This window comes from Hyla sarda, unplaced genomic scaffold, assembly GCF_029499605.1.
Source record: "Hyla sarda isolate aHylSar1 unplaced genomic scaffold, aHylSar1.hap1 scaffold_2843, whole genome shotgun sequence".
Lineage (NCBI taxonomy): Eukaryota > Metazoa > Chordata > Amphibia > Anura > Hylidae > Hyla > Hyla sarda.
The window spans coordinates 1-23,239 of record NW_026609549.1 but is presented as its reverse complement, the minus strand read 5'-3'; the positions used below and the strand labels follow the sequence as shown (position 1 = coordinate 23,239).

The 23,239-nt window shown below is 46.0% G+C and overlaps 10 non-coding genes and 1 pseudogene across 10 annotated transcripts; all 11 read left to right on the top strand.

Moving 5' to 3' along the window:
• Window positions 1–1,863: 1,863 nt before the first annotated feature.
• LOC130326398 (U2 spliceosomal RNA) lies at window positions 1,864–2,054 on the top strand. The gene has a single exon (XR_008871004.1). It is a non-coding gene; the product is annotated as a U2 spliceosomal RNA (small nuclear RNA).
• A 2,088-nt stretch (window positions 2,055–4,142) lies between these two features.
• LOC130326397 (U2 spliceosomal RNA) lies at window positions 4,143–4,333 on the top strand. Its single transcript, XR_008871003.1, has one exon. It is a non-coding gene; the product is annotated as a U2 spliceosomal RNA (small nuclear RNA).
• A 2,083-nt stretch (window positions 4,334–6,416) lies between these two features.
• LOC130326396 (U2 spliceosomal RNA) lies at window positions 6,417–6,607 on the top strand. The gene has a single exon (XR_008871002.1). It is a non-coding gene; the product is annotated as a U2 spliceosomal RNA (small nuclear RNA).
• Window positions 6,608–8,699: 2,092 nt separating this feature from the next.
• On the top strand, window positions 8,700–8,840 carry LOC130326404 (U2 spliceosomal RNA; annotated as a pseudogene).
• Window positions 8,841–9,254: 414 nt separating this feature from the next.
• LOC130326403 (U2 spliceosomal RNA) lies at window positions 9,255–9,436 on the top strand. Its single transcript, XR_008871008.1, has one exon. It is a non-coding gene; the product is annotated as a U2 spliceosomal RNA (small nuclear RNA).
• Window positions 9,437–11,524: 2,088 nt separating this feature from the next.
• LOC130326395 (U2 spliceosomal RNA) lies at window positions 11,525–11,715 on the top strand. The gene has a single exon (XR_008871001.1). It is a non-coding gene; the product is annotated as a U2 spliceosomal RNA (small nuclear RNA).
• Window positions 11,716–13,808: 2,093 nt separating this feature from the next.
• Window positions 13,809–13,999, top strand: LOC130326408 (U2 spliceosomal RNA). Its single transcript, XR_008871012.1, has one exon. It is a non-coding gene; the product is annotated as a U2 spliceosomal RNA (small nuclear RNA).
• Window positions 14,000–16,086: 2,087 nt separating this feature from the next.
• Window positions 16,087–16,277, top strand: LOC130326407 (U2 spliceosomal RNA). The gene has a single exon (XR_008871011.1). It is a non-coding gene; the product is annotated as a U2 spliceosomal RNA (small nuclear RNA).
• Window positions 16,278–18,368: 2,091 nt separating this feature from the next.
• On the top strand, window positions 18,369–18,559 carry LOC130326406 (U2 spliceosomal RNA). Its single transcript, XR_008871010.1, has one exon. It is a non-coding gene; the product is annotated as a U2 spliceosomal RNA (small nuclear RNA).
• A 2,094-nt stretch (window positions 18,560–20,653) lies between these two features.
• On the top strand, window positions 20,654–20,844 carry LOC130326405 (U2 spliceosomal RNA). The gene has a single exon (XR_008871009.1). It is a non-coding gene; the product is annotated as a U2 spliceosomal RNA (small nuclear RNA).
• A 2,090-nt stretch (window positions 20,845–22,934) lies between these two features.
• On the top strand, window positions 22,935–23,125 carry LOC130326394 (U2 spliceosomal RNA). The gene has a single exon (XR_008870999.1). It is a non-coding gene; the product is annotated as a U2 spliceosomal RNA (small nuclear RNA).
• The last annotated feature ends 114 nt before the right edge of the window (window positions 23,126–23,239 follow it).

Sequence of the window (23,239 nt, the reverse complement as noted above, 5' to 3'; positions counted from 1 at the left end):
TGAGTAGCCAGCACACCTGTGCAGGTAGGGCATGACATGATAGGCAGCTGCCTTGATAGCGGGTGGGTGCTGAATGTTCCTAATTGACAAAATAAGATTAATGCTTATGAAGAAATATAAAATCTCATCCCTTCCCCAATATCGCGCCACACCCCTACCCCTTAATTCCCTGGTTGAACGTGATGGACATATGTCTTTTTTCGACCGTACTAACTATGTAACTATGTAACATAACATGGGGGGGGGGGGTCTCCTGGCTGTTCACACAGGTGTGTCATTGCTGTACATTGACCATGCATTGCTTCTGTGGTATTGCAAAGGCAAAGACAAATGCTTCCAGCCATCCATTGCACTAATGGATTGGTCATCAGCTGGCTGTCTATGTCCCGCATCAATATAGACCAAAGTACAGAGGGTTAGGCTATGCTATTGTGCACCTACCTGATGCATCAGAAGGTGCGAGGCCCTTGCTAAATTCTGTGCACAGACTTTGAGATCTATACTTTAGACTGTATCTAAACCTGCTCCAACATGGACTGACATTCTGGCCTACTTTCAGCCGATGCGACTTGTCTGTCGCTGAACAGTCGCTTTTTATGTATTCAGCACCTATGTATAATGTTGTAAAAATGCTCTAGAAGCTAAAGTCGCAGAAATGTCACACATATTTGGCCTGCAACTTTCTGTGCGACAAATTCAGACAGGAAAAATCAGTATAAATCCTTAGAAAATTATCCCCCAGTGTCTCCATCTGCTGGCGGTATTGAATAAGCATTGCTGCACTGATGGGGTATGCATTAGACAAAAAAAAAGAAGAAAAAGAAGAATAATACGCCCAGAAAAGAGGCGAAAAGGAGAAAAACGTAAAAAAACGTGAAAAAAAAGTAAGAGGAAGAGAAGGGAAAAAAAGGTGGAAATGGGTTTAAAAGTGATTTCGGCGGAGATATATATATATATATATATATATATATATATATATATATATATATACGCGCACACACACACATATATATAAACGTATTCTCCGTTGAGATATTGCAGCCGCTGCTGTGTCCAGGCCCAGGAGCCTTAGCACTGTGCTGTGATGTCACTCAATACCACTGACATCACTAGGTGTAAACAACATCTCTCCTTTGCTGTGTATGTGACTATGGAGCTGTTTGGTGATGTCGTCTATTATGGCCTTCATAGAAGCAACAGGAGATTGTTGCATCCATCTAGAACCCTCAGAACTACAGTGCTATGATGTCACTCACTTCCACAGGCCTTGCAGAGTGTAAACAACAACAACCCAGCTTTGTTGTGTATGTAACCATAGGGATTTGTGATGTCACCTAGAACCTTCACAGCAGCGACAGCTTTATGAGGAGCATCAGCACTGCTCTGCCTGAGCAGAACCATCACCGCCATAGGTTGTCAAATAACCCGGATTTAACCCACACAGGTAAGTCCAATGGGGTGCAGGCATGTCCTCTATGCTTACAGCTTCCCGTGGGTGTTGGTTTGATACCGTTTGGGGACAGCCAAGGAGGCATCTGCAGGCAACAAAGGTAGGTGTGTGCTTGTGTGTGTGTTTCCTATGCAGATCCTAAGCCCAGTGTCACATGCAAGTAGGAGGAGTAAGAAGGGTTCCTGGCAAATCCGGGTTATGGATTGCATTTAAAAAGGCCCCGTGGGAGTGCAATGGGCCCCTGTCTTGCTGCTTAGCAATAATGGTATGGGTTTAGGTTCTGCTGTGTGTACTGGTGGTTGACTGCCCCCCAGCCCAGAGTGTGCATGGAAAATTGTCTGGCAGCCTCCCTGACAGCAAGCAGTGATAGTGCCCATGAAGGGGACCTTGTTGGGCCCGCCCCTTTCACGGTTATCGCTTCTCGGCCTTTTGGCTAAGATCAAGTGTAGTATCTGTTCTTATCAGTTTAATATCTGATACGTCCCCTATCTGGGGACCATATATTAAATGGATTTTTGAGAACGGGGGCCGATTTCGAAGCTTGCTTCCGTCGCCCTATGCATTGACCCGATATGGCAGTATCTTCGGGTACAGTGCACCACCCCCTTACAGGGTTAAAAAGAAAGATTCCTACTTTCATTGCTACCTGCTTGCTGGCTAGCCAGCTAGCCAGCCCTGTGGGCCTTGCTGCTGCTGCAGCCAAAAAACAAAAGGTGGTGCTGCTGCTGCTTCTGCTGCTTCTGCTTCTGCTTGTGTCTGGCCCCTGTTGGAGCGTCCAGGCACAGGACTTCTGCTGCTGCTGACTAAATGGCCTCCTTAATTGGATCATTTGAGTAGCCAGCACACCTGTGCAGGTAGGGCATGACATGATAGGCAGCTGCCTTGATAGCGGGTGGGTGCTGAATGTTCCTAATTGACAAAATAAGATTAATGCTTATGAAGAAATATAAAATCTCATCCCTTCCCCAATATCGCGCCACACCCCTACCCCTTAATTCCCTGGTTGAACGTGATGGACATATGTCTTTTTTCGACCGTACTAACTATGTAACTATGTAACATAACATGGGGGGGGGGGGTCTCCTGGCTGTTCACACAGGTGTGTCATTGCTGTACATTGACCATGCATTGCTTCTGTGGTATTGCAAAGGCAAAGACAAATGCTTCCAGCCATCCATTGCACTAATGGATTGGTCATCAGCTGGCTGTCTATGTCCCGCATCAATATAGACCAAAGTACAGAGGGTTAGGCTATGCTATTGTGCACCTACCTGATGCATCAGAAGGTGCGAGGCCCTTGCTAAATTCTGTGCACAGACTTTGAGATCTATACTTTAGACTGTATCTAAACCTGCTCCAACATGGACTGACATTCTGGCCTACTTTCAGCCGATGCGACTTGTCTGTCGCTGAACAGTCGCTTTTTATGTATTCAGCACCTATGTATAATGTTGTAAAAATGCTCTAGAAGCTAAAGTCGCAGAAATGTCACACATATTTGGCCTGCAACTTTCTGTGCGACAAATTCAGACAGGAAAAATCAGTATAAATCCTTAGAAAATTATCCCCCAGTGTCTCCATCTGCTGGCGGTATTGAATAAGCATTGCTGCACTGATGGGGTATGCATTAGACAAAAAAAAAGAAGAAAAAGAAGAATAATACGCCCAGAAAAGAGGCGAAAAGGAGAAAAACGTAAAAAAACGTGAAAAAAAAGTAAGAGGAAGAGAAGGGAAAAAAAGGTGGAAATGGGTTTAAAAGTGATTTCGGCGGAGAATATATATATATATATATATATATATATATATATATATATATATACGCGCACACACACACATATATATAAACGTATTCTCCGTTGAGATATTGCAGCCGCTGCTGTGTCCAGGCCCAGGAGCCTTAGCACTGTGCTGTGATGTCACTCAATACCACTGACATCACTAGGTGTAAACAACATCTCTCCTTTGCTGTGTATGTGACTATGGAGCTGTTTGGTGATGTCGTCTATTATGGCCTTCATAGAAGCAACAGGAGATTGTTGCATCCATCTAGAACCCTCAGAACTACAGTGCTATGATGTCACTCACTTCCACAGGCCTTGCAGAGTGTAAACAACAACAACCCAGCTTTGTTGTGTATGTAACCATAGGGATTTGTGATGTCACCTAGAACCTTCACAGCAGCGACAGCTTTATGAGGAGCATCAGCACTGCTCTGCCTGAGCAGAACCATCACCGCCATAGGTTGTCAAATAACCCGGATTTAACCCACACAGGTAAGTCCAATGGGGTGCAGGCATGTCCTCTATGCTTACAGCTTCCCGTGGGTGTTGGTTTGATACCGTTTGGGGACAGCCAAGGAGGCATCTGCAGGCAACAAAGGTAGGTGTGTGCTTGTGTGTGTGTTTCCTATGCAGATCCTAAGCCCAGTGTCACATGCAAGTAGGAGGAGTAAGAAGGGTTCCTGGCAAATCCGGGTTATGGATTGCATTTAAAAAGGCCCCGTGGGAGTGCAATGGGCCCCTGTCTTGCTGCTTAGCAATAATGGTATGGGTTTAGGTTCTGCTGTGTGTACTGGTGGTTGACTGCCCCCCAGCCCAGAGTGTGCATGGAAAATTGTCTGGCAGCCTCCCTGACAGCAAGCAGTGATAGTGCCCATGAAGGGGACCTTGTTGGGCCCGCCCCTTTCACGGTTATCGCTTCTCGGCCTTTTGGCTAAGATCAAGTGTAGTATCTGTTCTTATCAGTTTAATATCTGATACGTCCCCTATCTGGGGACCATATATTAAATGGATTTTTGAGAACGGGGGCCGATTTCGAAGCTTGCTTCCGTCGCCCTATGCATTGACCCGATATGGCAGTATCTTCGGGTACAGTGCACCACCCCCTTACAGGGTTAAAAAGAAAGATTCCTACTTTCATTGCTACCTGCTTGCTGGCTAGCCAGCTAGCCAGCCCTGTGGGCCTTGCTGCTGCTGCAGCCAAAAAACAAAAGGTGGTGCTGCTGCTGCTTCTGCTGCTTCTGCTTCTGCTTGTGTCTGGCCCCTGTTGGAGCGTCCAGGCACAGGACTTCTGCTGCTGCTGACTAAATGGCCTCCTTAATTGGATCATTTGAGTAGCCAGCACACCTGTGCAGGTAGGGCATGACATGATAGGCAGCTGCCTTGATAGCGGGTGGGTGCTGAATGTTCCTAATTGACAAAATAAGATTAATGCTTATGAAGAAATATAAAATCTCATCCCTTCCCCAATATCGCGCCACACCCCTACCCCTTAATTCCCTGGTTGAACGTGATGGACATATGTCTTTTTTCGACCGTACTAACTATGTAACTATGTAACATAACATGGGGGGGGGGGGTCTCCTGGCTGTTCACACAGGTGTGTCATTGCTGTACATTGACCATGCATTGCTTCTGTGGTATTGCAAAGGCAAAGACAAATGCTTCCAGCCATCCATTGCACTAATGGATTGGTCATCAGCTGGCTGTCTATGTCCCGCATCAATATAGACCAAAGTACAGAGGGTTAGGCTATGCTATTGTGCACCTACCTGATGCATCAGAAGGTGCGAGGCCCTTGCTAAATTCTGTGCACAGACTTTGAGATCTATACTTTAGACTGTATCTAAACCTGCTCCAACATGGACTGACATTCTGGCCTACTTTCAGCCGATGCGACTTGTCTGTCGCTGAACAGTCGCTTTTTATGTATTCAGCACCTATGTATAATGTTGTAAAAATGCTCTAGAAGCTAAAGTCGCAGAAATGTCACACATATTTGGCCTGCAACTTTCTGTGCGACAAATTCAGACAGGAAAAATCAGTATAAATCCTTAGAAAATTATCCCCCAGTGTCTCCATCTGCTGGCGGTATTGAATAAGCATTGCTGCACTGATGGGGTATGCATTAGACAAAAAAAAAGAAGAAAAAGAAGAATAATACGCCCAGAAAAGAGGCGAAAAGGAGAAAAACGTAAAAAAACGTGAAAAAAAAGTAAGAGGAAGAGAAGGGAAAAAAAGGTGGAAATGGGTTTAAAAGTGATTTCGGCGGAGAAATATATATATATATATATATATATATATATATATATATACGCGCACACACACACATATATATAAACGTATTCTCCGTTGAGATATTGCAGCCGCTGCTGTGTCCAGGCCCAGGAGCCTTAGCACTGTGCTGTGATGTCACTCAATACCACTGACATCACTAGGTGTAAACAACATCTCTCCTTTGCTGTGTATGTGACTATGGAGCTGTTTGGTGATGTCGTCTATTATGGCCTTCATAGAAGCAACAGGAGATTGTTGCATCCATCTAGAACCCTCAGAACTACAGTGCTATGATGTCACTCACTTCCACAGGCCTTGCAGAGTGTAAACAACAACAACCCAGCTTTGTTGTGTATGTAACCATAGGGATTTGTGATGTCACCTAGAACCTTCACAGCAGCGACAGCTTTATGAGGAGCATCAGCACTGCTCTGCCTGAGCAGAACCATCACCGCCATAGGTTGTCAAATAACCCGGATTTAACCCACACAGGTAAGTCCAATGGGGTGCAGGCATGTCCTCTATGCTTACAGCTTCCCGTGGGTGTTGGTTTGATACCGTTTGGGGACAGCCAAGGAGGCATCTGCAGGCAACAAAGGTAGGTGTGTGCTTGTGTGTGTGTTTCCTATGCAGATCCTAAGCCCAGTGTCACATGCAAGTAGGAGGAGTAAGAAGGGTTCCTGGCAAATCCGGGTTATGGATTGCATTTAAAAAGGCCCCGTGGGAGTGCAATGGGCCCCTGTCTTGCTGCTTAGCAATAATGGTATGGGTTTAGGTTCTGCTGTGTGTACTGGTGGTTGACTGCCCCCCAGCCCAGAGTGTGCATGGAAAATTGTCTGGCAGCCTCCCTGACAGCAAGCAGTGATAGTGCCCATGAAGGGGACCTTGTTGGGCCCGCCCCTTTCACGGTTATCGCTTCTCGGCCTTTTGGCTAAGATCAAGTGTAGTATCTGTTCTTATCAGTTTAATATCTGATACGTCCCCTATCTGGGGACCATATATTAAATGGATTTTTGAGAACGGGGGCCGATTTCGAAGCTTGCTTCCGTCGCCCTATGCATTGACCCGATATGGCAGTATCTTCGGGTACAGTGCACCACCCCCTTACAGGGTTAAAAAGAAAGATTCCTACTTTCATTGCTACCTGCTTGCTGGCTAGCCAGCTAGCCAGCCCTGTGGGCCTTGCTGCTGCTGCAGCCAAAAAACAAAAGGTGGTGCTGCTGCTGCTTCTGCTGCTTCTGCTTCTGCTTGTGTCTGGCCCCTGTTGGAGCGTCCAGGCACAGGACTTCTGCTGCTGCTGACTAAATGGCCTCCTTAATTGGATCATTTGAGTAGCCAGCACACCTGTGCAGGTAGGGCATGACATGATAGGCAGCTGCCTTGATAGCGGGTGGGTGCTGAATGTTCCTAATTGACAAAATAAGATTAATGCTTATGAAGAAATATAAAATCTCATCCCTTCCCCAATATCGCGCCACACCCCTACCCCTTAATTCCCTGGTTGAACGTGATGGACATATGTCTTTTTTCGACCGTACTAACTATGTAACTATGTAACATAACATGGGGGGGGGGGGTCTCCTGGCTGTTCACACAGGTGTGTCATTGCTGTACATTGACCATGCATTGCTTCTGTGGTATTGCAAAGGCAAAGACAAATGCTTCCAGCCATCCATTGCACTAATGGATTGGTCATCAGCTGGCTGTCTATGTCCCGCATCAATATAGACCAAAGTACAGAGGGTTAGGCTATGCTATTGTGCACCTACCTGATGCATCAGAAGGTGCGAGGCCCTTGCTAAATTCTGTGCACAGACTTTGAGATCTATACTTTAGACTGTATCTAAACCTGCTCCAACATGGACTGACATTCTGGCCTACTTTCAGCCGATGCGACTTGTCTGTCGCTGAACAGTCGCTTTTTATGTATTCAGCACCTATGTATAATGTTGTAAAAATGCTCTAGAAGCTAAAGTCGCAGAAATGTCACACATATTTGGCCTGCAACTTTCTGTGCGACAAATTCAGACAGGAAAAATCAGTATAAATCCTTAGAAAATTATCCCCCAGTGTCTCCATCTGCTGGCGGTATTGAATAAGCATTGCTGCACTGATGGGGTATGCATTAGACAAAAAAAAAGAAGAAAAAGAAGAATAATACGCCCAGAAAAGAGGCGAAAAGGAGAAAAACGTAAAAAAACGTGAAAAAAAAGTAAGAGGAAGAGAAGGGAAAAAAAGGTGGAAATGGGTTTAAAAGTGATTTCGGCGGAGTATATATATATATATATATATATATATATATATATATATATATATATATACGCGCACACACACACATATATATAAACGTATTCTCCGTTGAGATATTGCAGCCGCTGCTGTGTCCAGGCCCAGGAGCCTTAGCACTGTGCTGTGATGTCACTCAATACCACTGACATCACTAGGTGTAAACAACATCTCTCCTTTGCTGTGTATGTGACTATGGAGCTGTTTGGTGATGTCGTCTATTATGGCCTTCATAGAAGCAACAGGAGATTGTTGCATCCATCTAGAACCCTCAGAACTACAGTGCTATGATGTCACTCACTTCCACAGGCCTTGCAGAGTGTAAACAACAACAACCCAGCTTTGTTGTGTATGTAACCATAGGGATTTGTGATGTCACCTAGAACCTTCACAGCAGCGACAGCTTTATGAGGAGCATCAGCACTGCTCTGCCTGAGCAGAACCATCACCGCCATAGGTTGTCAAATAACCCGGATTTAACCCACACAGGTAAGTCCAATGGGGTGCAGGCATGTCCTCTATGCTTACAGCTTCCCGTGGGTGTTGGTTTGATACCGTTTGGGGACAGCCAAGGAGGCATCTGCAGGCAACAAAGGTAGGTGTGTGCTTGTGTGTGTGTTTCCTATGCAGATCCTAAGCCCAGTGTCACATGCAAGTAGGAGGAGTAAGAAGGGTTCCTGGCAAATCCGGGTTATGGATTGCATTTAAAAAGGCCCCGTGGGAGTGCAATGGGCCCCTGTCTTGCTGCTTAGCAATAATGGTATGGGTTTAGGTTCTGCTGTGTGTACTGGTGGTTGACTGCCCCCCAGCCCAGAGTGTGCATGGAAAATTGTCTGGCAGCCTCCCTGACAGCAAGCAGTGATAGTGCCCATGAAGGGGACCTTGTTGGGCCCGCCCCTTTCACGGTTATCGCTTCTCGGCCTTTTGGCTAAGATCAAGTGTAGTATCTGGGATCAGAGAAATTTTTATAGATCCGGCCGGATGTCCGGGCAGTATATCTGCACACATTCACTTATTTATTTCTTTTTTGTCTCACTGTGTCACTTTTTGCGTGTTGTGTGTTCACAGGATTGGTCAGGATGCGGTAGCCCTTCTGGGTGTCCCTCCTGGCGGTCTAGGGGAGGTGTGTGTGGCCATTAGGTTCCGCACCTCCCTGCAAACACCCCGGGTACTCCTGCTTTGGCAGGGTACCTACCGTAATCGGCTCTGCGGGCAGATACCTTGGCTAACGCCAAGGGGGATGCCGGGAGCATTTGTGGTCCCCTAGTAGCTTCGGCGAAAAGGGACATCGAACCTGGAACCTCGCAGGTACCTTTTGGTCCGGAGGCGAAGGGTAAGGTTTGTTGGGGGGCCTCTCTCCTATCGGAGAAGGGCTTGCGATAGACCGCATCCTTTGTGCACGTTTTTTTAGTGTAACACGTTTGCACCTTTTCTTGCACTTTGGGTGAATCGAAAGCACGTTCCTCGGCTTTAGATAAAAAAAAAAAAAAAATCTGTTCTTATCAGTTTAATATCTGATACGTCCCCTATCTGGGGACCATATATTAAATGGATTTTTGAGAACGGGGGCCGATTTCGAAGCTTGCTTCCGTCGCCCTATGCATTGACCCGATATGGCAGTATCTTCGGGTACAGTGCACCACCCCCTTACAGGGTTAAAAAGAAAGATTCCTACTTTCATTGCTACCTGCTTGCTGGCTAGCCAGCTAGCCAGCCCTGTGGGCCTTGCTGCTGCTGCAGCCAAAAAACAAAAGGTGGTGCTGCTGCTGCTTCTGCTGCTTCTGCTTCTGCTTGTGTCTGGCCCCTGTTGGAGCGTCCAGGCACAGGACTTCTGCTGCTGCTGACTAAATGGCCTCCTTAATTGGATCATTTGAGTAGCCAGCACACCTGTGCAGGTAGGGCATGACATGATAGGCAGCTGCCTTGATAGCGGGTGGGTGCTGAATGTTCCTAATTGACAAAATAAGATTAATGCTTATGAAGAAATATAAAATCTCATCCCTTCCCCAATATCGCGCCACACCCCTACCCCTTAATTCCCTGGTTGAACGTGATGGACATATGTCTTTTTTCGACCGTACTAACTATGTAACTATGTAACATAACATGGGGGGGGGGGGTCTCCTGGCTGTTCACACAGGTGTGTCATTGCTGTACATTGACCATGCATTGCTTCTGTGGTATTGCAAAGGCAAAGACAAATGCTTCCAGCCATCCATTGCACTAATGGATTGGTCATCAGCTGGCTGTCTATGTCCCGCATCAATATAGACCAAAGTACAGAGGGTTAGGCTATGCTATTGTGCACCTACCTGATGCATCAGAAGGTGCGAGGCCCTTGCTAAATTCTGTGCACAGACTTTGAGATCTATACTTTAGACTGTATCTAAACCTGCTCCAACATGGACTGACATTCTGGCCTACTTTCAGCCGATGCGACTTGTCTGTCGCTGAACAGTCGCTTTTTATGTATTCAGCACCTATGTATAATGTTGTAAAAATGCTCTAGAAGCTAAAGTCGCAGAAATGTCACACATATTTGGCCTGCAACTTTCTGTGCGACAAATTCAGACAGGAAAAATCAGTATAAATCCTTAGAAAATTATCCCCCAGTGTCTCCATCTGCTGGCGGTATTGAATAAGCATTGCTGCACTGATGGGGTATGCATTAGACAAAAAAAAAGAAGAAAAAGAAGAATAATACGCCCAGAAAAGAGGCGAAAAGGAGAAAAACGTAAAAAAACGTGAAAAAAAAGTAAGAGGAAGAGAAGGGAAAAAAAGGTGGAAATGGGTTTAAAAGTGATTTCGGCGGAGAATATATATATATATATATATATATATATATATATATATATATATACGCGCACACACACACATATATATAAACGTATTCTCCGTTGAGATATTGCAGCCGCTGCTGTGTCCAGGCCCAGGAGCCTTAGCACTGTGCTGTGATGTCACTCAATACCACTGACATCACTAGGTGTAAACAACATCTCTCCTTTGCTGTGTATGTGACTATGGAGCTGTTTGGTGATGTCGTCTATTATGGCCTTCATAGAAGCAACAGGAGATTGTTGCATCCATCTAGAACCCTCAGAACTACAGTGCTATGATGTCACTCACTTCCACAGGCCTTGCAGAGTGTAAACAACAACAACCCAGCTTTGTTGTGTATGTAACCATAGGGATTTGTGATGTCACCTAGAACCTTCACAGCAGCGACAGCTTTATGAGGAGCATCAGCACTGCTCTGCCTGAGCAGAACCATCACCGCCATAGGTTGTCAAATAACCCGGATTTAACCCACACAGGTAAGTCCAATGGGGTGCAGGCATGTCCTCTATGCTTACAGCTTCCCGTGGGTGTTGGTTTGATACCGTTTGGGGACAGCCAAGGAGGCATCTGCAGGCAACAAAGGTAGGTGTGTGCTTGTGTGTGTGTTTCCTATGCAGATCCTAAGCCCAGTGTCACATGCAAGTAGGAGGAGTAAGAAGGGTTCCTGGCAAATCCGGGTTATGGATTGCATTTAAAAAGGCCCCGTGGGAGTGCAATGGGCCCCTGTCTTGCTGCTTAGCAATAATGGTATGGGTTTAGGTTCTGCTGTGTGTACTGGTGGTTGACTGCCCCCCAGCCCAGAGTGTGCATGGAAAATTGTCTGGCAGCCTCCCTGACAGCAAGCAGTGATAGTGCCCATGAAGGGGACCTTGTTGGGCCCGCCCCTTTCACGGTTATCGCTTCTCGGCCTTTTGGCTAAGATCAAGTGTAGTATCTGTTCTTATCAGTTTAATATCTGATACGTCCCCTATCTGGGGACCATATATTAAATGGATTTTTGAGAACGGGGGCCGATTTCGAAGCTTGCTTCCGTCGCCCTATGCATTGACCCGATATGGCAGTATCTTCGGGTACAGTGCACCACCCCCTTACAGGGTTAAAAAGAAAGATTCCTACTTTCATTGCTACCTGCTTGCTGGCTAGCCAGCTAGCCAGCCCTGTGGGCCTTGCTGCTGCTGCAGCCAAAAAACAAAAGGTGGTGCTGCTGCTGCTTCTGCTGCTTCTGCTTCTGCTTGTGTCTGGCCCCTGTTGGAGCGTCCAGGCACAGGACTTCTGCTGCTGCTGACTAAATGGCCTCCTTAATTGGATCATTTGAGTAGCCAGCACACCTGTGCAGGTAGGGCATGACATGATAGGCAGCTGCCTTGATAGCGGGTGGGTGCTGAATGTTCCTAATTGACAAAATAAGATTAATGCTTATGAAGAAATATAAAATCTCATCCCTTCCCCAATATCGCGCCACACCCCTACCCCTTAATTCCCTGGTTGAACGTGATGGACATATGTCTTTTTTCGACCGTACTAACTATGTAACTATGTAACATAACATGGGGGGGGGGGGTCTCCTGGCTGTTCACACAGGTGTGTCATTGCTGTACATTGACCATGCATTGCTTCTGTGGTATTGCAAAGGCAAAGACAAATGCTTCCAGCCATCCATTGCACTAATGGATTGGTCATCAGCTGGCTGTCTATGTCCCGCATCAATATAGACCAAAGTACAGAGGGTTAGGCTATGCTATTGTGCACCTACCTGATGCATCAGAAGGTGCGAGGCCCTTGCTAAATTCTGTGCACAGACTTTGAGATCTATACTTTAGACTGTATCTAAACCTGCTCCAACATGGACTGACATTCTGGCCTACTTTCAGCCGATGCGACTTGTCTGTCGCTGAACAGTCGCTTTTTATGTATTCAGCACCTATGTATAATGTTGTAAAAATGCTCTAGAAGCTAAAGTCGCAGAAATGTCACACATATTTGGCCTGCAACTTTCTGTGCGACAAATTCAGACAGGAAAAATCAGTATAAATCCTTAGAAAATTATCCCCCAGTGTCTCCATCTGCTGGCGGTATTGAATAAGCATTGCTGCACTGATGGGGTATGCATTAGACAAAAAAAAAGAAGAAAAAGAAGAATAATACGCCCAGAAAAGAGGCGAAAAGGAGAAAAACGTAAAAAAACGTGAAAAAAAAGTAAGAGGAAGAGAAGGGAAAAAAAGGTGGAAATGGGTTTAAAAGTGATTTCGGCGGAGAAATATATATATATATATATATATATATATATATATATATATATATATATACGCGCACACACACACATATATATAAACGTATTCTCCGTTGAGATATTGCAGCCGCTGCTGTGTCCAGGCCCAGGAGCCTTAGCACTGTGCTGTGATGTCACTCAATACCACTGACATCACTAGGTGTAAACAACATCTCTCCTTTGCTGTGTATGTGACTATGGAGCTGTTTGGTGATGTCGTCTATTATGGCCTTCATAGAAGCAACAGGAGATTGTTGCATCCATCTAGAACCCTCAGAACTACAGTGCTATGATGTCACTCACTTCCACAGGCCTTGCAGAGTGTAAACAACAACAACCCAGCTTTGTTGTGTATGTAACCATAGGGATTTGTGATGTCACCTAGAACCTTCACAGCAGCGACAGCTTTATGAGGAGCATCAGCACTGCTCTGCCTGAGCAGAACCATCACCGCCATAGGTTGTCAAATAACCCGGATTTAACCCACACAGGTAAGTCCAATGGGGTGCAGGCATGTCCTCTATGCTTACAGCTTCCCGTGGGTGTTGGTTTGATACCGTTTGGGGACAGCCAAGGAGGCATCTGCAGGCAACAAAGGTAGGTGTGTGCTTGTGTGTGTGTTTCCTATGCAGATCCTAAGCCCAGTGTCACATGCAAGTAGGAGGAGTAAGAAGGGTTCCTGGCAAATCCGGGTTATGGATTGCATTTAAAAAGGCCCCGTGGGAGTGCAATGGGCCCCTGTCTTGCTGCTTAGCAATAATGGTATGGGTTTAGGTTCTGCTGTGTGTACTGGTGGTTGACTGCCCCCCAGCCCAGAGTGTGCATGGAAAATTGTCTGGCAGCCTCCCTGACAGCAAGCAGTGATAGTGCCCATGAAGGGGACCTTGTTGGGCCCGCCCCTTTCACGGTTATCGCTTCTCGGCCTTTTGGCTAAGATCAAGTGTAGTATCTGTTCTTATCAGTTTAATATCTGATACGTCCCCTATCTGGGGACCATATATTAAATGGATTTTTGAGAACGGGGGCCGATTTCGAAGCTTGCTTCCGTCGCCCTATGCATTGACCCGATATGGCAGTATCTTCGGGTACAGTGCACCACCCCCTTACAGGGTTAAAAAGAAAGATTCCTACTTTCATTGCTACCTGCTTGCTGGCTAGCCAGCTAGCCAGCCCTGTGGGCCTTGCTGCTGCTGCAGCCAAAAAACAAAAGGTGGTGCTGCTGCTGCTTCTGCTGCTTCTGCTTCTGCTTGTGTCTGGCCCCTGTTGGAGCGTCCAGGCACAGGACTTCTGCTGCTGCTGACTAAATGGCCTCCTTAATTGGATCATTTGAGTAGCCAGCACACCTGTGCAGGTAGGGCATGACATGATAGGCAGCTGCCTTGATAGCGGGTGGGTGCTGAATGTTCCTAATTGACAAAATAAGATTAATGCTTATGAAGAAATATAAAATCTCATCCCTTCCCCAATATCGCGCCACACCCCTACCCCTTAATTCCCTGGTTGAACGTGATGGACATATGTCTTTTTTCGACCGTACTAACTATGTAACTATGTAACATAACATGGGGGGGGGGGGTCTCCTGGCTGTTCACACAGGTGTGTCATTGCTGTACATTGACCATGCATTGCTTCTGTGGTATTGCAAAGGCAAAGACAAATGCTTCCAGCCATCCATTGCACTAATGGATTGGTCATCAGCTGGCTGTCTATGTCCCGCATCAATATAGACCAAAGTACAGAGGGTTAGGCTATGCTATTGTGCACCTACCTGATGCATCAGAAGGTGCGAGGCCCTTGCTAAATTCTGTGCACAGACTTTGAGATCTATACTTTAGACTGTATCTAAACCTGCTCCAACATGGACTGACATTCTGGCCTACTTTCAGCCGATGCGACTTGTCTGTCGCTGAACAGTCGCTTTTTATGTATTCAGCACCTATGTATAATGTTGTAAAAATGCTCTAGAAGCTAAAGTCGCAGAAATGTCACACATATTTGGCCTGCAACTTTCTGTGCGACAAATTCAGACAGGAAAAATCAGTATAAATCCTTAGAAAATTATCCCCCAGTGTCTCCATCTGCTGGCGGTATTGAATAAGCATTGCTGCACTGATGGGGTATGCATTAGACAAAAAAAAAGAAGAAAAAGAAGAATAATACGCCCAGAAAAGAGGCGAAAAGGAGAAAAACGTAAAAAAACGTGAAAAAAAAGTAAGAGGAAGAGAAGGGAAAAAAAGGTGGAAATGGGTTTAAAAGTGATTTCGGCGGAGAAATATATATATATATATATATATATATATATATATATATATATACGCGCACACACACACATATATATAAACGTATTCTCCGTTGAGATATTGCAGCCGCTGCTGTGTCCAGGCCCAGGAGCCTTAGCACTGTGCTGTGATGTCACTCAATACCACTGACATCACTAGGTGTAAACAACATCTCTCCTTTGCTGTGTATGTGACTATGGAGCTGTTTGGTGATGTCGTCTATTATGGCCTTCATAGAAGCAACAGGAGATTGTTGCATCCATCTAGAACCCTCAGAACTACAGTGCTATGATGTCACTCACTTCCACAGGCCTTGCAGAGTGTAAACAACAACAACCCAGCTTTGTTGTGTATGTAACCATAGGGATTTGTGATGTCACCTAGAACCTTCACAGCAGCGACAGCTTTATGAGGAGCATCAGCACTGCTCTGCCTGAGCAGAACCATCACCGCCATAGGTTGTCAAATAACCCGGATTTAACCCACACAGGTAAGTCCAATGGGGTGCAGGCATGTCCTCTATGCTTACAGCTTCCCGTGGGTGTTGGTTTGATACCGTTTGGGGACAGCCAAGGAGGCATCTGCAGGCAACAAAGGTAGGTGTGTGCTTGTGTGTGTGTTTCCTATGCAGATCCTAAGCCCAGTGTCACATGCAAGTAGGAGGAGTAAGAAGGGTTCCTGGCAAATCCGGGTTATGGATTGCATTTAAAAAGGCCCCGTGGGAGTGCAATGGGCCCCTGTCTTGCTGCTTAGCAATAATGGTATGGGTTTAGGTTCTGCTGTGTGTACTGGTGGTTGACTGCCCCCCAGCCCAGAGTGTGCATGGAAAATTGTCTGGCAGCCTCCCTGACAGCAAGCAGTGATAGTGCCCATGAAGGGGACCTTGTTGGGCCCGCCCCTTTCACGGTTATCGCTTCTCGGCCTTTTGGCTAAGATCAAGTGTAGTATCTGTTCTTATCAGTTTAATATCTGATACGTCCCCTATCTGGGGACCATATATTAAATGGATTTTTGAGAACGGGGGCCGATTTCGAAGCTTGCTTCCGTCGCCCTATGCATTGACCCGATATGGCAGTATCTTCGGGTACAGTGCACCACCCCCTTACAGGGTTAAAAAGAAAGATTCCTACTTTCATTGCTACCTGCTTGCTGGCTAGCCAGCTAGCCAGCCCTGTGGGCCTTGCTGCTGCTGCAGCCAAAAAACAAAAGGTGGTGCTGCTGCTGCTTCTGCTGCTTCTGCTTCTGCTTGTGTCTGGCCCCTGTTGGAGCGTCCAGGCACAGGACTTCTGCTGCTGCTGACTAAATGGCCTCCTTAATTGGATCATTTGAGTAGCCAGCACACCTGTGCAGGTAGGGCATGACATGATAGGCAGCTGCCTTGATAGCGGGTGGGTGCTGAATGTTCCTAATTGACAAAATAAGATTAATGCTTATGAAGAAATATAAAATCTCATCCCTTCCCCAATATCGCGCCACACCCCTACCCCTTAATTCCCTGGTTGAACGTGATGGACATATGTCTTTTTTCGACCGTACTAACTATGTAACTATGTAACATAACATGGGGGGGGGGGGTCTCCTGGCTGTTCACACAGGTGTGTCATTGCTGTACATTGACCATGCATTGCTTCTGTGGTATTGCAAAGGCAAAGACAAATGCTTCCAGCCATCCATTGCACTAATGGATTGGTCATCAGCTGGCTGTCTATGTCCCGCATCAATATAGACCAAAGTACAGAGGGTTAGGCTATGCTATTGTGCACCTACCTGATGCATCAGAAGGTGCGAGGCCCTTGCTAAATTCTGTGCACAGACTTTGAGATCTATACTTTAGACTGTATCTAAACCTGCTCCAACATGGACTGACATTCTGGCCTACTTTCAGCCGATGCGACTTGTCTGTCGCTGAACAGTCGCTTTTTATGTATTCAGCACCTATGTATAATGTTGTAAAAATGCTCTAGAAGCTAAAGTCGCAGAAATGTCACACATATTTGGCCTGCAACTTTCTGTGCGACAAATTCAGACAGGAAAAATCAGTATAAATCCTTAGAAAATTATCCCCCAGTGTCTCCATCTGCTGGCGGTATTGAATAAGCATTGCTGCACTGATGGGGTATGCATTAGACAAAAAAAAAGAAGAAAAAGAAGAATAATACGCCCAGAAAAGAGGCGAAAAGGAGAAAAACGTAAAAAAACGTGAAAAAAAAGTAAGAGGAAGAGAAGGGAAAAAAAGGTGGAAATGGGTTTAAAAGTGATTTCGGCGGAGAAATATATATATATATATATATATATATATATATATATATATATATATACGCGCACACACACACATATATATAAACGTATTCTCCGTTGAGATATTGCAGCCGCTGCTGTGTCCAGGCCCAGGAGCCTTAGCACTGTGCTGTGATGTCACTCAATACCACTGACATCACTAGGTGTAAACAACATCTCTCCTTTGCTGTGTATGTGACTATGGAGCTGTTTGGTGATGTCGTCTATTATGGCCTTCATAGAAGCAACAGGAGATTGTTGCATCCATCTAGAACCCTCAGAACTACAGTGCTATGATGTCACTCACTTCCACAGGCCTTGCAGAGTGTAAACAACAACAACCCAGCTTTGTTGTGTATGTAACCATAGGGATTTGTGATGTCACCTAGAACCTTCACAGCAGCGACAGCTTTATGAGGAGCATCAGCACTGCTCTGCCTGAGCAGAACCATCACCGCCATAGGTTGTCAAATAACCCGGATTTAACCCACACAGGTAAGTCCAATGGGGTGCAGGCATGTCCTCTATGCTTACAGCTTCCCGTGGGTGTTGGTTTGATACCGTTTGGGGACAGCCAAGGAGGCATCTGCAGGCAACAAAGGTAGGTGTGTGCTTGTGTGTGTGTTTCCTATGCAGATCCTAAGCCCAGTGTCACATGCAAGTAGGAGGAGTAAGAAGGGTTCCTGGCAAATCCGGGTTATGGATTGCATTTAAAAAGGCCCCGTGGGAGTGCAATGGGCCCCTGTCTTGCTGCTTAGCAATAATGGTATGGGTTTAGGTTCTGCTGTGTGTACTGGTGGTTGACTGCCCCCCAGCCCAGAGTGTGCATGGAAAATTGTCTGGCAGCCTCCCTGACAGCAAGCAGTGATAGTGCCCATGAAGGGGACCTTGTTGGGCCCGCCCCTTTCACGGTTATCGCTTCTCGGCCTTTTGGCTAAGATCAAGTGTAGTATCTGTTCTTATCAGTTTAATATCTGATACGTCCCCTATCTGGGGACCATATATTAAATGGATTTTTGAGAACGGGGGCCGATTTCGAAGCTTGCTTCCGTCGCCCTATGCATTGACCCGATATGGCAGTATCTTCGGGTACAGTGCACCACCCCCTTACAGGGTTAAAAAGAAAGATTCCTACTTTCATTGCTACCTGCTTGCTGGCTAGCCAGCTAGCCAGCCCTGTGGGCCTTGCTGCTGCTGCAGCCAAAAAACAAAAGGTGGTGCTGCTGCTGCTTCTGCTGCTTCTGCTTCTGCTTGTGTCTGGCCCCTGTTGGAGCGTCCAGGCACAGGACTTCTGCTGCTGCTGACTAAATGGCCTCCTTAATTGGATCATTTGAGTAGCCAGCACACCTGTGCAGGTAGGGCATGACATGATAGGCAGCTGCCTTGATAGCGGGTGGGTGCTGAATGTTCCTAATTGACAAAATAAGATTAATGCTTATGAAGAAATATAAAATCTCATCCCTTCCCCAATATCGCGCCACACCCCTACCCCTTAATTCCCTGGTTGAACGTGATGGACATATGTCTTTTTTCGACCGTACTAACTATGTAACTATGTAACATAACATGGGGGGGGGGGGTCTCCTGGCTGTTCACACAGGTGTGTCATTGCTGTACATTGACCATGCATTGCTTCTGTGGTATTGCAAAGGCAAAGACAAATGCTTCCAGCCATCCATTGCACTAATGGATTGGTCATCAGCTGGCTGTCTATGTCCCGCATCAATATAGACCAAAGTACAGAGGGTTAGGCTATGCTATTGTGCACCTACCTGATGCATCAGAAGGTGCGAGGCCCTTGCTAAATTCTGTGCACAGACTTTGAGATCTATACTTTAGACTGTATCTAAACCTGCTCCAACATGGACTGACATTCTGGCCTACTTTCAGCCGATGCGACTTGTCTGTCGCTGAACAGTCGCTTTTTATGTATTCAGCACCTATGTATAATGTTGTAAAAATGCTCTAGAAGCTAAAGTCGCAGAAATGTCACACATATTTGGCCTGCAACTTTCTGTGCGACAAATTCAGACAGGAAAAATCAGTATAAATCCTTAGAAAATTATCCCCCAGTGTCTCCATCTGCTGGCGGTATTGAATAAGCATTGCTGCACTGATGGGGTATGCATTAGACAAAAAAAAAGAAGAAAAAGAAGAATAATACGCCCAGAAAAGAGTGCGAAAAGGAGAAAAACGTAAAAAAACGTGAAAAAAAAGTAAGAGGAAGAGAAGGGAAAAAAAGGTGGAAATGGGTTTAAAAGTGATTTCGGCGGAGAAATATATATATATATATATATATATATATATATATATATATATATATATACGCGCACACACACACATATATATAAACGTATTCTCCGTTGAGATATTGCAGCCGCTGCTGTGTCCAGGCCCAGGAGCCTTAGCACTGTGCTGTGATGTCACTCAATACCACTGACATCACTAGGTGTAAACAACATCTCTCCTTTGCTGTGTATGTGACTATGGAGCTGTTTGGTGATGTCGTCTATTATGGCCTTCATAGAAGCAACAGGAGATTGTTGCATCCATCTAGAACCCTCAGAACTACAGTGCTATGATGTCACTCACTTCCACAGGCCTTGCAGAGTGTAAACAACAACAACCCAGCTTTGTTGTGTATGTAACCATAGGGATTTGTGATGTCACCTAGAACCTTCACAGCAGCGACAGCTTTATGAGGAGCATCAGCACTGCTCTGCCTGAGCAGAACCATCACCGCCATAGGTTGTCAAATAACCCGGATTTAACCCACACAGGTAAGTCCAATGGGGTGCAGGCATGTCCTCTATGCTTACAGCTTCCCGTGGGTGTTGGTTTGATACCGTTTGGGGACAGCCAAGGAGGCATCTGCAGGCAACAAAGGTAGGTGTGTGCTTGTGTGTGTGTTTCCTATGCAGATCCTAAGCCCAGTGTCACATGCAAGTAGGAGGAGTAAGAAGGGTTCCTGGCAAATCCGGGTTATGGATTGCATTTAAAAAGGCCCCGTGGGAGTGCAATGGGCCCCTGTCTTGCTGCTTAGCAATAATGGTATGGGTTTAGGTTCTGCTGTGTGTACTGGTGGTTGACTGCCCCCCAGCCCAGAGTGTGCATGGAAAATTGTCTGGCAGCCTCCCTGACAGCAAGCAGTGATAGTGCCCATGAAGGGGACCTTGTTGGGCCCGCCCCTTTCACGGTTATCGCTTCTCGGCCTTTTGGCTAAGATCAAGTGTAGTATCTGTTCTTATCAGTTTAATATCTGATACGTCCCCTATCTGGGGACCATATATTAAATGGATTTTTGAGAACGGGGGCCGATTTCGAAGCTTGCTTCCGTCGCCCTATGCATTGACCCGATATGGCAGTATCTTCGGGTACAGTGCACCACCCCCTTACAGGGTTAAAAAGAAAGATTCCTACTTTCATTGCTACCTGCTTGCTGGCTAGCCAGCTAGCCAGCCCTGTGGGCCTTGCTGCTGCTGCAGCCAAAAAACAAAAGGTGGTGCTGCTGCTGCTTCTGCTGCTTCTGCTTCTGCTTGTGTCTGGCCCCTGTTGGAGCGTCCAGGCACAGGACTTCTGCTGCTGCTGACTAAATGGCCTCCTTAATTGGATCATTTGAGTAGCCAGCACACCTGTGCAGGTAGGGCATGACATGATAGGCAGCTGCCTTGATAGCGGGTGGGTGCTGAATGTTCCTAATTGACAAAATAAGATTAATGCTTATGAAGAAATATAAAATCTCATCCCTTCCCCAATATCGCGCCACACCCCTACCCCTTAATTCCCTGGTTGAACGTGATGGACATATGTCTTTTTTCGACCGTACTAACTATGTAACTATGTAACATAACATGGGGGGGGGGGGTCTCCTGGCTGTTCACACAGGTGTGTCATTGCTGTACATTGACCATGCATTGCTTCTGTGGTATTGCAAAGGCAAAGACAAATGCTTCCAGCCATCCATTGCACTAATGGATTGGTCATCAGCTGGCTGTCTATGTCCCGCATCAATATAGACCAAAGTACAGAGGGTTAGGCTATGCTATTGTGCACCTACCTGATGCATCAGAAGGTGCGAGGCCCTTGCTAAATTCTGTGCACAGACTTTGAGATCTATACTTTAGACTGTATCTAAACCTGCTCCAACATGGACTGACATTCTGGCCTACTTTCAGCCGATGCGACTTGTCTGTCGCTGAACAGTCGCTTTTTATGTATTCAGCACCTATGTATAATGTTGTAAAAATGCTCTAGAAGCTAAAGTCGCAGAAATGTCACACATATTTGGCCTGCAACTTTCTGTGCGACAAATTCAGACAGGAAAAATCAGTATAAATCCTTAGAAAATTATCCCCCAGTGTCTCCATCTGCTGGCGGTATTGAATAAGCATTGCTGCACTGATGGGGTATGCATTAGACAAAAAAAAAGAAGAAAAAGAAGAATAATACGCCCAGAAAAGAGGCGAAAAGGAGAAAAACGTAAAAAAACGTGAAAAAAAAGTAAGAGGAAGAGAAGGGAAAAAAAGGTGGAAATGGGTTTAAAAGTGATTTCGGCGGAGAAATATATATAATATATATATATATATATATATATATATATATATATACGCGCACACACACACATATATATAAACGTATTCTCCGTTGAGATATTGCAGCCGCTGCTGTGTCCAGGCCCAGGAGCCTTAGCACTGTGCTGTGATGTCACTCAATACCACTGACATCACTAGGTGTAAACAACATCTCTCCTTTGCTGTGTATGTGACTATGGAGCTGTTTGGTGATGTCGTCTATTATGGCCTTCATAGAAGCAACAGGAGATTGTTGCATCCATCTAGAACCCTCAGAACTACAGTGCTATGATGTCACTCACTTCCACAGGCCTTGCAGAGTGTAAACAACAACAACCCAGCTTTGTTGTGTATGTAACCATAGGGATTTGTGATGTCACCTAGAACCTTCACAGCAGCGACAGCTTTATGAGGAGCATCAGCACTGCTCTGCCTGAGCAGAACCATCACCGCCATAGGTTGTCAAATAACCCGGATTTAACCCACACAGGTAAGTCCAATGGGGTGCAGGCATGTCCTCTATGCTTACAGCTTCCCGTGGGTGTTGGTTTGATACCGTTTGGGGACAGCCAAGGAGGCATCTGCAGGCAACAAAGGTAGGTGTGTGCTTGTGTGTGTGTTTCCTATGCAGATCCTAAGCCCAGTGTCACATGCAAGTAGGAGGAGTAAGAAGGGTTCCTGGCAAATCCGGGTTATGGATTGCATTTAAAAAGGCCCCGTGGGAGTGCAATGGGCCCCTGTCTTGCTGCTTAGCAATAATGGTATGGGTTTAGGTTCTGCTGTGTGTACTGGTGGTTGACTGCCCCCCAGCCCAGAGTGTGCATGGAAAATTGTCTGGCAGCCTCCCTGACAGCAAGCAGTGATAGTGCCCATGAAGGGGACCTTGTTGGGCCCGCCCCTTTCACGGTTATCGCTTCTCGGCCTTTTGGCTAAGATCAAGTGTAGTATCTGTTCTTATCAGTTTAATATCTGATACGTCCCCTATCTGGGGACCATATATTAAATGGATTTTTGAGAACGGGGGCCGATTTCGAAGCTTGCTTCCGTCGCCCTATGCATTGACCCGATATGGCAGTATCTTCGGGTACAGTGCACCACCCCCTTACAGGGTTAAAAAGAAAGATTCCTACTTTCATTGCTACCTGCTTGCTGGCTAGCCAGCTAGCCAGCCCTGTGGGCCTTGCTGCTGCTGCAGCCAAAAAACAAAAGGTGGT